This window comes from Macrobrachium rosenbergii, chromosome 12, assembly GCF_040412425.1.
Source record: "Macrobrachium rosenbergii isolate ZJJX-2024 chromosome 12, ASM4041242v1, whole genome shotgun sequence".
Classification (NCBI taxonomy): Eukaryota; Metazoa; Arthropoda; class Malacostraca; order Decapoda; family Palaemonidae; genus Macrobrachium; species Macrobrachium rosenbergii.
In genome coordinates this window covers 7,837,021-7,852,865 of record NC_089752.1, presented here as the reverse complement: position 1 = coordinate 7,852,865, position 15,845 = coordinate 7,837,021, and the positions used below count along the sequence as shown (strand labels likewise).

The 15,845-nt window shown below is 40.5% G+C and overlaps 1 long non-coding RNA gene across 1 annotated transcript in view; it reads left to right on the top strand.

Moving 5' to 3' along the window:
• Positions 1 to 9,499: 9,499 nt before the first annotated feature.
• The window catches only part of LOC136844198 (uncharacterized), a 571,364-nt gene continuing 565,018 nt past the window's right edge, over positions 9,500 to 15,845 (top strand). Inside the window, exon 1 of the long non-coding RNA XR_010854758.1 lies at positions 9,500 to 9,735. This is a non-coding gene — a long non-coding RNA (uncharacterized lncRNA). The remainder of the gene's footprint in view (positions 9,736 to 15,845) is intronic.

Sequence of the window (15,845 nt, the reverse complement as noted above, 5' to 3'; positions counted from 1 at the left end):
TGTAAGGCTGAGACAGTCCTATGATTGATCTGTGTGCCATTGGCTACGTGCCCATAAGTTTTACTTTTATTCTCTGTGGTATAAGTGGCGTTACAGTTACTATGGCCATCCACGCACGTCTGTGCATGTGCACTTGCTTATGCGTGTACATTCCACTTTATATCATGCATTATGTATCGTGGAGTTGAAACTACTAGATTAATTAAAAGTTGCTCTACTTCCAACAGATACGGGAAGAAAACTATTTGCGATAAGAAACTGACGTGTAGGCCCATGCCGTCATGTTCTCAAAATATAAGAATTTAATGTGTGGTCCTATGACCTGTCATTGCTTCAATATATAAGAAATTGACGTGTAGGTCTACGACCTGTCATTGCCTCAAAATATAAGAATTTGATGTGTAGTCCTATGACCTGTCATTGCCCCAAAATATAAGAAATTGACGTGTAGGCCTAATCTCTCAATGATATTAACATTTGACATGGCTGCATAAGTCTATGCTTCATTTCAATTAATGTGGCCTATGTGGGATCGCTTATGTAGGCCAACACCACTTAAAAAAAAAAAGCAAGATGCTTGTGTATTTAGGCTCCCCATGATAAATTAAAAAAAAAAAGATGCACAGACTAAATGATCCAAGACCTTCCTAATGATATATAGCTTAATATATCTTTTATCGGAGATATCAGTCGCATACTTCACATCTCCGGGAACTCAAATCTGTGGTGTCATCATTCATGCACGACGCTCAACATGACCGAACGGAGTCAAATCCGTTCTGGTAATCATTTGGACTGCTAACTAGTGTGACGTCATTCACCCCTCGAGAGCTAACCAATCACTGGCGTGCAGTGGGCGGGGCTTAGCTGCAAAGAGCGGTGGACTCCGCTATAGTATTAGCGTTTTACCAGGAGTACAGTACAAGAGACATAAATGGAAGTGTTCTCTTTGCAAGATACAAAGGGAAACAAAACCAACGCAACGCGCGAACATGTTAATCTCTCTAAACAATTAAGAAAAAGTGAAACAAAGAATAAATGTAAACAAAAACATATTTAATGTATCCACATAAAGACTAATAAGAACAAAATATTAATACAGTGGCAATAAGCAGTCTCTGGATTTAAAATGCATGGGAAGAAACTAAAGACATGTGTTCACAAATAGTAATGACATAGAAGAAATGTCATTCAAGAAAACTGTGTTACAAGTGATAAGTGAAGGATAAAATATCCTACCAGATGGACCTATAGTGACGCTGACAGGAGTGCTTCAATTTATTAATATTTAGACTAAAAAAAGTATACCTTAGTTTTACCAGACCACTGAGCTGATTAACAGCTCTCCTAGGGCTGGCCCGAAGGATTAGATTTATTTTACGTTGCTAAGAACCAATTGGTTACTTAGCAACAGGACCTACAGCTTATTGTGGAATCCGAACCTAATTATTGCGAGAAAGAATTTCTATCACCAGAAATAAATTCCTCTAATTCTTCATTAGCCGGCCGGAGACTCGAACTCGGGCCCAGCGAGTGCTAGCCCACAACTCTACCGACTCGCCCAACGAGGAACTAATATTTAGACTAAATTAGACAAAGCCCTTATACAAGGGGTGGGTGCCAACCACCATCTGAAAGATTCGAAATATTTAACAGAAAAATGGTGAATCTGCTAAATCGAGCAGAAATTTTCGCTTTTTAATAAAACCTTACATCGTGTGGTCAGTTTTCCACAGTCTACTGTGTTTTGTTGTTCTACTGATATAATTAAAAATTATGAATTGAGTTATGTAAAGTCGTTTTTTTATTTCTTATTTTTAAAATAACCCTGCGCACCACCCTGCAACTAGACGTATGTAAACTCATTTCCACCTAGATCGAAAGAAGTTTCAACGATTTAATCACCTGGCTAGAAAGTTCATTCATGATTTGGTCTCACCTGGAATCAAACTTGTAAAAAAAAAAAAAAAAAAAAAACTGTGGCCTGGAACTTCACTAAAGAAAATCCAAGGCTCTGAGAATTAACACTATGTCTAATACGGCGTGGTGGAACGTATATTCTTGGCAGATCCGAATGCAAAAGATTATCATAAATTTAAAAAGAAAAATTAAAGCATATGCAATGAGCTAACCGAACCGTGGTGCCAGAGATTGATTACTGAGATCTGGAATAAAAAAAAATTATTGGGGGTCAAGTTTTATACAATTTAAGTCACGAACGGGTCATCTGCTGAAGACTAAAACGTGGAATAATATTCAAAACACGACAGAATAAAGCTCACCTTCCAGGTGCTGTGCTTTTCACTTGGGAATTTCAAATGGTGCCTTACAAGTAAGGGGGATTACGTTTGAAAGACTAGTTACAGGTAAAGAAGTACTACAAGAGTGATGAATTTTATACTTATTTGTAATAGACCGAGGCATATAATACATTAGTTTGATTAATTCTACACGTTCTTACTCGGAACCAGAAATGACGCTCCTCAAAATCAGGGGTATATTTTTCAAGCTTATGTTCAATATATACATAATATTCGTGAATTATAAATTCTATTACAAGATTTTGACGGGTTTTGTAATAATGGCTAGACCGCGTTTTATGTTTTTTGTTTTACGTAAGAGGTTAACAACCAGCCAAAGTAGCGCGATTGGCTCACGGCACCGTGAGAAAGTTCAAAATGGTAAACTGTTACTAAGTTCACGCGTGGGTTTATTTTACAAGTAGCTAAAGATTTCCAAGTGTGACTGATGTTCGATCCCACTCTCCTGGCATTTTTTTTTTTTATATTATTTACCAGATAACTAAAATCGAAATGTTATCGTTGACCTTTCTGAAGGAGAAATTGTTCTGCAACTTGGGAAGATCTTTAGTCCACTAAATGACGAAAGTGTCCCGGATAAATGCATTAAAATAATCTAATTGGAAAGCGCATCCTAATCAACCAATTCCCCTGAGTCTGGCATGTGCCCCTTCTTTATTTCTCATATATTTATTAGTTTTCTAAACCAAGCAGTTCTTTCTTCCAGCGTCGTTTTTTCCCACTAAATCATCTGATATAACTAACAACACAGCTGCAGCAACTAACTTCTACGTAAAATATCTAGGCTAGATTTGACCTTCCACTCGCACTATTGTAGCTTTTGGTGTGGTTTACACTTTTAGATTAGAAGCCAACTATACAGGGGCGTCATTTTATTTTTCCTTGGGGGTGGGGCAAAGGTTTATTTGAGGTCCCCCCCCCCCACTCCTGAAAGGGGAGGGTGGCGAGCGAAGCGAACCTAACGAGCTGGGGGGTCCGGGGGCCGCTGCAAGACCCCCCCCGAGAAAATTTTTTAGAAATATCAACAAAATAGGAGCAATTTGAAGCCACTTAAGGAAATTTTATGAATTTTTTCATTCCTTAAAAAATTCTGTACCTACATCAAATTTTGAGATAATAGATGAAGATGAAAAGGTAGTGGAAATTTCTAAACAAATCAAGTTACAAACCACAGTATTGGTCCTAGAATATCTGCAATTTAACATGTTACATTATATATCGCTCACTACCTACACAAGGGTCATTCAGGAAAACAAGAAAAGTTTATGTGAACAGGAAGATCTTAAGCTTGGGGAAAATGTGTAGAGATAAAATGGTGCATAATTTTAACAAGGTTCCGCTAAGGAATTTTTAAAATAAACATGCTTCATGCATTTCAGATATTATCTACTGCATTAGTGGATACCGCCTTGATCTTAATTTTGCAAAATTATTAACCAGTATGTCATAGTTAAGATTTTTTTACAAGCTGCTTCTTGATTATGAGAAGCAAGTCATTCAAGCGCTCATTTTTCATGGTAGTTCGTAGATACGTTTTAACTAAACTAAGCACTGAAACAGTCGTTCATTGCTGGCAGTAGTTACTGGAAGGGTGATGAGAATTTTAACAATTTTAAGAATTTCTGAGTAGGCACATTCTAATGGTTTAAGTTCATCATACAATTCAAACAAATTCTTAGGCTTTTCATTCTTAGTTAGAATGTGACTCTTTGCTACAGAAATTTGGACACTTAGAAGGATTTCATCTATGTGTATATCCTTATAAAACTGTTATGGTAGACAGTTTCTTATCATTTAAAAAGTCGTTAGAATTACACTCGCGTATCTATCGTTGCTATCAGTGGTACATTATGAGTGAATCTATTATCCATCTCAGAGAAATTTATCTAATATGTCAAAATAGATTCTATTGAACAATACCAGGAGCAAGACTTGTATTGTCCTCACTCATTCATACAGTTGAATCAGTTAAAAAGTATTTTAACTTGATGAGATCTTTGGATCCTCTTGGTCTGCCTACTTGACTGGAGTCTTTCAAGTTTGTATCATCTCATATGCAGCAGAAAATCTTAGCCTTGTCAAAGATATCAGAGAAACCTTCATCTGTTCTCAAGACCTGTAGTTCTTTAATAGTTGACTGTGTGAGAGGAGCAAGCTTCAGATAGTAATAATTCCTTTGTTTGTAGCTGGTCTGACAAGCTGTTGGTAACTTTCAAGACTTGTTCTGCAAAACATGAAGATTTACTACAAACTTGAAAGACAGCAACTGTTGTAGAGTCCACTTGCTTCTGCTGCAGCTTCTGAATCAGAGCTCTTCAACTTTGTGAAGCACTGCTAACAAAACCCATAATGAAGTTTAACTTTTGCAACTGACCGATAATAGTAAGACCATCTTGTTATAGCAGGTCTTTCTAATGTCAAAACTTGCAGGTCTTCTGCTTTCTGTGACTCCACGACAAGTTGGTACCTTGTATTACTGTTAGTTATAATTGTGTACAGTGTGTTAATAACTGAAAATAATGAAGAGAGACCACTGATATTTTTTACAAAGTCACCCAGTACTAAATTAAGCCTGTGGGCATGGCAATGTATGTATACTGCTTGGGGAATTTTATCTCGTAGTCGTGCCTGAACGCCACTAAAGCGTCCACCATGACACTTTGCCCCATCATAGCACTGTGCCCAGTTTGACCAAATTAAACCAGATTGTTCTCTATCTCCTTATATATAAAAATCAGCTAACCTGGCTGCATCAACCTTTCCCATGTGATATGTACCAATGAAACGTTCCTTCATAACTCCTTCACTGAAGTACCTAACAAGAATAGCTAACTGTCCTTTTTTGACAAGTCTTTGTCTCATCAACCATAACAGAAAAAAATTGAGCTGGATTGTGCTTCCAAGTGCATATTGTGTGTTTGATATGAGTTCCAATAACTGATATTGTCATTCTGATGCTGAGGATTAGTGTAATGGCCATATCGTCTATCTAACTTTTTCTTTAGAGAAGGATTAGATTCTGCAATGAGCTCCAGAGTTTCTATAAAATTCCCGAATTTAATGCATTATTACCTCCTTATGACCACGAAAAAGACAAGCCTTGCCTCCCAGTACAGCAGCAACTTTCAAAAAGAAGTTTCACATGTTGCCTGTTTTCCTCAATCTCCCTGTTGCCTGACAGAAGATAAAGATGATGTTACAGACTGTGTAACCTGACCGAATGCCTCTGGAAATTAGACCAAGCTACCATACAGTTAATGTGTCTCAAGCTTACCTGGTTTTGCTTTTTAAGCAGAGTGATAATATCTTTCCATTTCTTTTGATCCAATATCAGTAAATGGTCCCCTACCTAGTCCTTCACCTTTTCGAACAGAATTTCCAGCAAAATGCCTGCAAGGGAAAGCAGCAACAAGCATCTTGCACAAACTGAGTACTCTAACCAAGGAAACTTATCTAAATAGATACTTCGAAATATTCGGTTGTTTGGATTACTTGGGTATGTTTGGCAGCTTGGTTGACTGGGCTGATCATATGGGGAAGCAGATATATCAATAACTAGATTAATCTGTGTGTGTGATCCTCCCTTTTCTTCAGGTGGCAATGACAGTATGATCAAATACAACCTCTGGTTTTTATCAACAAGAATATTATTTGAATCCTGAACAGGGGCTGGAAGTAGTGGTTTTATCTGAATCCCTGAACAGGCTGGAGTAGTGGCTTTATCTGAATCTTGAACAGGGCCTGGGGTAGTGGTTTATCTGAATCCTGAACAGGGTCTGAGTAGTGCTTTATCTAAATCCTGAACAGGGGCTGAAGTAGTGGTTCCATCTGAATCCTGAACAGGGGCTGGAGTAGGCGTTATCTGCTAAATCCTGAACAGGGGCTGAGTAGTGGCTTTATCTGAATCCCAAACAGGGGCTGGGGTAGTGGCTTTATCTGAATCCTGAACAGGGGCTGAGCAGTGGCGTTATCTGAAGTCCTGAACAGGGGCTGAGTAGTGGCTTTATCTGAATCCCGAACAGGGGCTGGGGTAGTGGCTTATATCTGAACCTGAACAGGGGCTGGAGTAGTGGCTTTATCTGAATCCTGAACAGGGCTGAAGTAGGCTTCATCTGAATCCTGAACAGGGGCTGGAGTAGTATGCTATCTGAATCCGGGAACAGGGGCTGAAGCAGTGGTTTTATCTGAATCCTGAACAGGGGGCTGGAGTAGTCACTTCACATATCTGAGTACTGAACAGGGGCCCAAGTAGTGTCAGTGTTCATCTGTACTGTCAGAATGTCGGGACTGTCAGTTGCCTTTAGAGATGAAGAACTTGAAGATCTCCATGGTTCAACCTATAAAGTGGATATATTTTCATATTTATATAGCTGTGATACCCGGCATTGCCCGGAAAGATATAAGAATGATCACCCCAATTCCATTCCTACCCCTTTCATCCAATTCCATTCCCACCCTTTTCACCCCCATTCCCACCTATGCTCCCAACCCTCTTCCCACTCCCATTCCTATTCCTGTTCCGACCTCTGTTCCCTCCCCCTGTTTCCTACCATCTACATCTTTTTCTTTCCTGTCCCCCATTCCCATCCACATTCCTGTTCCTGGTCCCGCCTCTGTATAAAGATGGGAGAGGGAGGGGCGATATGGGTGAGTAGTACTGATCTGTGTTTGCAAACTGCAAACACAGAATTTGCTTGTTTGTCAAATGCTTGGTTTTGTAATTTGAAGAAATTATCAAGTTTGTTTCTGTTTTTTCTCTGCAGCTTTTTCTTGTTGCTTTTCTTCTCGGCCCTGAAGGATGCTGCTGACCACTCATACTGCTTTCACAATCTAGTGATATAAACAAAATAAAACCATATCATTATATCTATATAATGTACACTGAACATTGCACACTACACTTCCAAAAATCTTGAAACAATTAAAAGACCGAATACATCCCAAACCAAAACCAAATATGCCATTTTACGTTACATAACGCTTAATGTTAGTTTAGGTTAGGTTAGATTAATACTTTAACTTTCTGGATACGAAAGGTCACTAAATGGTGTTTGTAAGTTGTAACTTATTGAAATGAGGCGTAAATTGAATAGAAATTGAAGGAAAATGAGGTTGTAACAGATGTGAATGAGATAGAGGAGATATAGAAGAATAAATTGAAAGACAAAGAAAATGAAGAAAATAAAACAAGAGGAAAGAAAAATGTCAACAAAACGGCACATGAAAAATAGTTCTTCGGATATGTCATAGGCCTAAATGCGTATGTGCACAGAATTTCAGAAAGGCAGGGCTTCATTTCAATAAAAGGGCACTCCCTAGGCGTAGTACTTAACTAAAAATAAATTACATTAAAAAGTAACTGATGTAGATACTTGCCAAATGCCAATGAACCATAACCGTATAGCCTATAAATTGTCAATTGTCTGCATGGTGAGTGAACTCTGCCTAGTTTAGCTGGCATACCTTTTACTAACATTACACATGACATTCACAAATTAAATTCACCTTGGAAGCTGCTTTGAAATGATGAAAATTATATTCACTATAATATGATCATCCACTGTTGACGAAATCTCTCCAACTTAAAAAAAAAAAAAACTACTGGTTTGACTGTACCTGTGTGTCGGGGTGTTCATGGAGTCGTGTGTCAACAAAGTATGGCGTTCGGTAGGGATTTAAATTTTCATAACGTGACATGAGAAAAGTTTTATTCAATTATTAAATGAATAATAAAGTATAGAGAAAGCATTGAAATATTGCCCACTATCAATCAAACACTGTGACTGACAGGTTATTAATTCATTTGTGAATAAAGTGATTAGATGTCTCAGCTCTTAAATAAAGAAAACTGCCTTGTCTTAATATTCTTAACGGGTAACTATTATATGTTATGTATTATTTATATTGTTCCAAACATGTTAAAAATAACTAATTTAAATTAATCCCTCTCTACACTTCAACTTTATATTTTCTTGACACTATGTTGGGTGAACAGTGACCTTATAATAATTATATATACATATATATACAGTATATACAAATATACATACATACAGATTTTTTCCTATCGCTGATTTGGAGGCCGCCCTAGAAAGCTTGGAGGGAGGGGGGGCGAGCGCCCCTCACTGCCCCCCAAATGACGCCCCTGCAACTATAGCTAGATATTACCCAACAATCTACTCGTGTCTTGATCAAGCGTTTTTACGTGTGAAATAAGATCTTTCTAATAAACCAACACCTAGAAGCAGCCAAAACCATTGCGCACCTTAACTTTAGGCCTAACTAATGACCACATTAGATTATAAGCTCGGGAGCGATTGGCTGGTGACTCATATTCCAGGGCAGGATATGCAGAATACAGAGACTCTATTAATCCTGTTCCAGGTTACGAAATTTTCTTGCTCCCGATTCCTTGACAATCCATGCACCATTTACTTACGTCTTCAAGTTCAGTAGCTTTGACAGGTTTTCACGGAAGGATAATGCCTTAATATATGTGTGCCACATACTTGATAATGTTTACCGACTGGGCAGACATGCAAGAAACGGATTTTGTGTCACGCTACCTAAGATACAACTTAGGAAGCTGCAATATATACTAAATAGAGAGGCAAGAATACCCCAGTATTGAGCTTCCCTACCTGCCTAAGCTAGAACAATGATAAAAATATGTTTTGACCCATCAAGCTATCAAAGCTGATATCGAATTTAATTCTATTTGCAGTACATAACAAGCTAACGAAAAGCGTCAGCAAAAGACCTAACTGCAGATGGGTTCAAGTTGCCTCAGACAAGGTGGGCTGTTGGTTTATGAACCTTTATCAGCCCCACGGAAGCCCCAAGAATGTAGAACAACGAAAACGTTTTTAATGAAACGAACTTTCATTTTCTTATTATATTAATGGCGTTGACATGAAAATTCATATGAAGCATACCGTACGATCCTTCGAATATCTTCCTAATTGCTGTTCCTTTATTTTACGCAGGAACGTACATTCATATATTGTATGTTAAAATTAGAGTTTGCAAAATAAATGCGTTTTTGACTAGAATTTCAGATTTTTAATATGCAAGGAAATGCTCAAACGATACCAACGAATAATTTATTACATTTTCTATTCCAAATTACCAAAGTGATTCATGTGTGCGTCTCAACGTCGTATGCATTTGTTAGTGTTTAGGACTGGATTTGGTGTGATTTGTTTGCGTGATCTTTTTGTCATCACCTGAATCAAAATTGGATAACAATGTTGGCCTTTACCCACGTTTACGGCTTATGTTTGATATTGAAAACTAACTTATGGTGTGCAAATAATTTTTTGACAGGATTACTAAGCCAATTCATCCCGTCTGCAGTGATGCTGACCAAAAGCCAGACAAATGGTAGGCCTATCTCTTATTGCTGTGCAACGTGGTAAGTTCTTTTTTTACTCATTTAACTCCATGTGGAGGTATTATTAAATCGATTACGTGACATAAGATAGAATTTTTGTAGTGAGTAAATAGGAAAATATTTGAAATTAGGACATCGGTAAACCCCAGCTTAACTTGGGCCAATTCGAGAGCCCATGTGACAGGCTATAAATGGGTAAAGCTATTGATTGATGGACTCGGATACATACAGTAGTATCCTTATTCTGAGAATTTTATTTTTAAGGAATACATGAGACATATATTTTCAGGTTAATACTGGGCTTGTGGTAGCCTCAGCTTGTTTCTGAGCAGCAATGAATTAGCCTAGGCTTAGCCCCGATTTGTGTAATGATAATTGTGATGTAGGTTATTTTTCAGAAGACCCAACCACCGCCCATATTATAATTTCTCTATTTTTCTGCAAACACTCAAAACAAAAATTTCATTTCAATACATAACCTTCTGCAAATGTTAATAACAGAGAAATAATTAATCAAATTACGACTTATAGGGTATGACAATACTGGCCCCCCCACCCCCTTCCATAGCTAATACAGCAAAATTGTAACACGTAAACACCCCTAGGTTACGTCAGGTTGGTATTTTTAGGTTCTTTTACTGCCCTGTCATTTCCTAGCTATTTTTGTATGAAAAACCCAAAATGGTTTTTCATGCAAAAATGGCTGGCTGGAACCTTCCGAAATGGCTGCCAGGAGTCTTCCAAAAAATTACCCCCTTTTGGTCTTTTGCAAATCTGGTTGTCTTTGTGAGGTCACTGGGGAAGAAAGTGCATGTGTCGTTACTTTGATTTATTGTGGCCTATTCTTCACTTAAGAAATGGGCCTACCCCATGTCTTATGTAGGTGGACTTTTTATTTTACTCTGGTTAAAAGCATAAAAGAAGTTGCTGCTGATGTTATATCTAGGGATAAATCTAAGCCAAAACTCTGCACGGACTATTACTTTGGAAACTGAGTCTTCATATACTTTTAGTGTTGCTGATGAAGGAGGTGGTGTTGTTTATTGTGGGTCAGTTAACCTCGTCTCTACCTAATATGGTTGGGGACCCTTGGGAATGAGTGGTTTTGGCTGGGGGAAAATGTTGGGAGAAAGACCGGACCGCTATGTTGTTGTTATGGAATGGTTCTGTTCATGCACAAGCCATTAAGGAGGTATATGTTTAAGGAGGGATTGGCTAAGGAAACGTAATATAAAAGGAACTATACTAACCTAACGTACCCTAACCTAACCTAACCTAGGAGGCCGTGTTACTTAGCTGGGGGGTAGCCCCCGGTGAAGGAAACGGCACTCTTTACCAAAGCTCCCTTATAACCCTGTGCATTCCAGGATGGCCGTCATACAACTTCTGAGGTCAAATACAGGTTAATACAGTCAACAAACAAAAAAATAACGGTAAATTCTTGATGAGCAACAAAAATACTATAGGAAATATAAATTTCCAAAGTGATACCCCATGCGGAGCTATTGCCTAGTTCTACCTATCCAAAGTTCCTCGCTGGGTGAGCAGGTTCCGTTCTCAGCTACCACTCTGTTGGTCGTGAGTTCGATTCCGACTGGCCAGTGAAGAACAAGAGGAATTTGTTTCTGGTGATAGAAATTCATTTCCGCTATAATGTGGTTCGGATTCCACAGTAAACTGTAGGTCCTGCTGTTAGGTAACCAGTTGGTTCTAGCCACGTAAAAATAAATCTAATCCTTCGGCCAGCTCCTAGAGAGCTGTTAATCAGCTCAGTGGTCTGTTAAACTAAGATATACTTAACTTTTTTTTTTCTACCTATCCAGGGACTGTGCCTCCTTAAAAGCAAACTAAAGACATTCCAACAGGTATGCAGGGGTAGCCTACTTCTTAATTGCTTCCTAACCTAACCTTAACTTAGTGTGCCATGCCCTGACTGTGCATGGGATGACTTACTGGCCAAGGTGCCTGCTAGTTGTAGGACTGCTCGTACTTCCTTGGTAAACCGTCATGCAGCATCAGGATTGAATTCCCAGGAACTGCTGTATACATCATCTCTGAGTGAGGTTCTCCTCTACACACTGCAGACAGTTCCCAGGTTATGTTGTTCTGAGTTTACATCGCTTTTCAAATATATTCATTAAAAAATCGGTTCCAAGTTACAGCTGATGTTCTGAGGTACATAACAATATAAAGTAAAAATTTGGACGTTTTTGGATGCACACCACACCAAAATGTAAGTAAAATACCATACAGTACACCCAGAGGATTAAAGGTAAGGCGTTCATCACTTTATTTCTCATTTGTATAAATCTTTCTTTTGACATTCTGGGGTATGTCGTTTTCCGGGTTACAGCTCGTCGTTGGAATGGACCCCCCGACGTAACCTGGCGACTACCTGTAATGCCAAAGGCATGCTCGGCAAAATCAAGAAGAGGAGAAGGAAGTTGTAATTGTCGTTCTAGTGTTTATATTCATGGTTGAGTTCATTGTTGAATTCTTTTTCCTCCTCCCCTTCTTGCAAGCTATTAAGTAGAGGAAGAGGAAGGTTGCTGTGACCTCCCACAGGAAGTCTTGTAGAGCTCCCAGTGGCTAGTCCTTCTTTTGCAGAGAGGGCTGATGGTCTTTTCTAGCATGAGTACTGCTGCTCCTGTTGCCTAGTGCATGGGTGCAACTGCTACCCAGGGTTCTCTGGAACCCCAGTACACTGGTACCAGGCCTGGGAGCCCACCTACCTGGACCACCAGTACCATTCTCAGTAGCCTGCTTACCCAGGCTACAGGTGCCAAGCCTGGTCTAACACTGGCATACCGCAGTACAGTACTTCTGCTCCTGTTGCTGAACATACGGGTGTAACCTCTACCTAGGGTTCTTCCGACCCCCAGTGTACCAATATTGGCCCTATCAGGCCCCCTACCTGGCCCTTCAGTACCAGCCCTGGTCTCTTGCCAGTGGTACTGTTGCTCCCGTTGCTAAGTAAATGGGTGCAACTGCTACCCAGGTTCTTTAGACCCTCGCTGTACTGGTACCGGCCCGGTAAGACACCTACATGGGCTATTGGTACTGTCCCTGGTCTTTCGCTAATGGTACCGTGGTACTGCTGCTCCTGTTGCAAGTGCTACCCAGGGTTCTCTTAAAAGAGACCATTGCAGTCTGTTAGGCTGTGTCCTGGTCTGTCACTAGATTGTTTGTGTGGAGGGGTCTTCCTATTGCAGGCAGAGGCAACGGCACCGGGATTGATTGCCAGAGCAGCATTCCAGACAGTCACGTAGATCGATCTTCGGGTCTATCATTATGCAAGTTTGTTTTTTTCCTCAGGCTTCTGTACACCTGAGGAGAATGCAGCCCTCAAGAGACTTACTTTGCAGTTGCAGGTAACGATATTATCCACCTCCTCCACTAGACAGAAAACTTTTGGGGGGTGCGAGACACTGTGCTGTTTCAAACATCTAGGTGTGTAAATCCCATGTTGGCTTTGACGCTTGGGAACGGACTGGTTCTGGTATCCTCACCCCCCCCCCCTCTTTGGTAGAGTGAGGGGGAGGCTGCAGTGAACAGGCTTCAGCTCATTCACCAGGTAATGGCTTAGACCTTCAGGTCTTTGCGTGGCACTGCAGCTTGACCCTCGGGTCAGGCTGGCCCTTTCCTCTTCAGTCAGAGGAAGTCCCAGACTACTTCTACCTTGGTAGAAGACAGAGGATACCAGGGGTGGGTGCCTGTCGAGCCTTTGTGCAAGCTTGGCAGCGACATGGAGCGGAAGCATGGGTAGCGAATGCCCATCAGATATGGTTTGGCTACCCTTAGAGTCCATGTCATCCCTCACCCTCTTTCTGGTCTGGTTCCGAATGTTTGTTCCTGGCTCATGGAAAGACCTTGCCCTGTGGGAAGAAGTGAGTATTGTACTCCTGGAAGGCGCTTTGGGAAGACATTGTGGAAAGACTCTTCGAGCTATTGGGAGTCCCAGCCATGGTCTCTCCTTAACCAGTATGACAGAAGTTATTGGGGTACGGCTCATTTGTGCTGGACAGTGGGTTCAAATGGAGGACGTTTTTCCAGCACCCATAGGTGTATACCTTCCTCTCTGGTTTTGTCTGATTTGTTAGGTGATCAGTACCCGAATTTCAGTTTGACTCTGGTGGCTCCCAGTGGCCACACACTGAGTGGTTCCTAGACCTGCTGGTTCTATTTTATGAGAGATTCCCCCCACGGCACAGCCTTGTGCATTAGCCATTCTGTGAGGGGTATTACCAGGCAGTGTAAGTGATGGCACTTCATACCTGGAGGCTATCAAGCATCTCCTGCAAACAAGAGGGTTGTTTTTCGGTGCATAACAAGGAGATATCTGGATATTTGTGGAGTATTCAGCAGCTGTGTACCAGGGGAAATGAACCGTCTTCTGCTGTTGGTTTAATTGATGGGGTATCTCTCCAATCAGTTTCTATTCAGCAGGTAGCAGGCTTTATCGCCCTTCTTTGCTGTGAGAAGCTTCTCTTTGTCTTGGCCATTAAGGGTGATAGAGCTACCCTTTGGCCAAGTCCTTCAGTTGAAGGGAATAGATCTCTCATCCCTGTGAGGGATCTTTCATGGTTATCTTTATACTTCTGAGAAGTTTCAAACTGTCTTGCCCACCTTGAGTGGATTGCGATTCTCATCTGAAGAAGCCTAGCTTGTATGCCGTGTGAGCTGTTGAGAAGCTCGTCAGACAGCTTTCTGATTCTAAGAATTTTTTTCTTTGCTTATCTTAGCCTTGGTGAAGAGAGTAGGTTAGCTTCATGGCCTTTGATGCTAAGCACTTGAGGGGAAGGGGATTGGATATGCTTGAGTTGGTCTTGGAATTTGTAACTGAGACTCAGAATCCCTTGGTCCTTGACACTGGATTAGAGTCCTTTTGGTTTTGATACCTGGGCCAAAAGGCAAAGTTGAGTGCAGATCAATGAGTTGGCGAGGCTTCCCCCTTCTGTCAGTAGTTAACAACCTTGTTTAAAAGTTGAATGGCTGTCCAGCTTGCGTCCACAAGCAAAATTCTATGTAAAGACCTTAAGGGTTGTATGTTAAGAAAAATACAAATTGCTTTAAAAATTTTCTATTTGTTTCTTATACACAACACACAAAATGGTAAATGTACTGTAGCCTATGTACAATACACTATACAGTAACACATCTATCTCTTTCTTTTTGTATTTTGCTGAAGCAATCAACATTAATACATTTTGCGCAGTAAAAGCAAACCTACAGACATAAAGAAAATAATACCAAACTTTTCTGTCACTTACTTGTGTGTGCTTCCCATATGCTTACAATGGCCAGAATTTTAAAAATTTATGAGGAGGTTGACTGGTCTTCACCACCTCCTCCCCCTCCATCAGTGCAACTTCTCGTCAAGGCTGGCATCATCTGCTTCCTGTGCCTCCTGTGACTTCCAGGAGAGGTGCCTATAGGGTCATGGTCAAAGTGGGGCAGCGACACATCAGATTCTTGGCTGAAGGAATCCTGTATATCAGTAAAGGTTGCAGATGTGCTTGCTTGAGTTTCAAAGCTGAAGAACTGAGTTGCCAAAGAAGTGGATTGTGATGAGCTTGAGTGCACAAGAGTTGGGGATATGAAGAAACTGTCAAGGCTACTTTGCTGATACAAACTACAATTCTGCTTTACAGTGATATTTTGCCAAAACATCAGGGTTGATGTTGGGGTTCTCCATGATCTCAAGAAACATATTGAAGACCATGTGCACATGGTTGTATGAAGGCGCTCGTTGTGAAACAGCCTGGTCCCTGTTGTCATCATCTTCTTCAGGGACTTTCTTGTTACCAGTAGTGACTGCAACAGCTATCTTGTTACCAGACGTAAGTTGGAAGCCAGGGTTGCCACCATCGTCATCCAGCCACACTCGTATGTCATCCTTGGGAATGTTGTCACCTTCCTTCACGAGTTGGAGACTGAAGTCATCAACTTTTAACCCCTGGAAGTCCATCATGCCCTCTTCTCCTTTCAGGATACAGTTCCAATTGTGTTCAAGGGTCTGTATGGTAACTTTCTTCCAACATCTTTGAAGTTGTAGATGGCGGACTTCACTGAATACATTAGAATATTCTCCAGTGTCCATCTTCCCTGCATAACCAAGCCTTGCTCCTTTT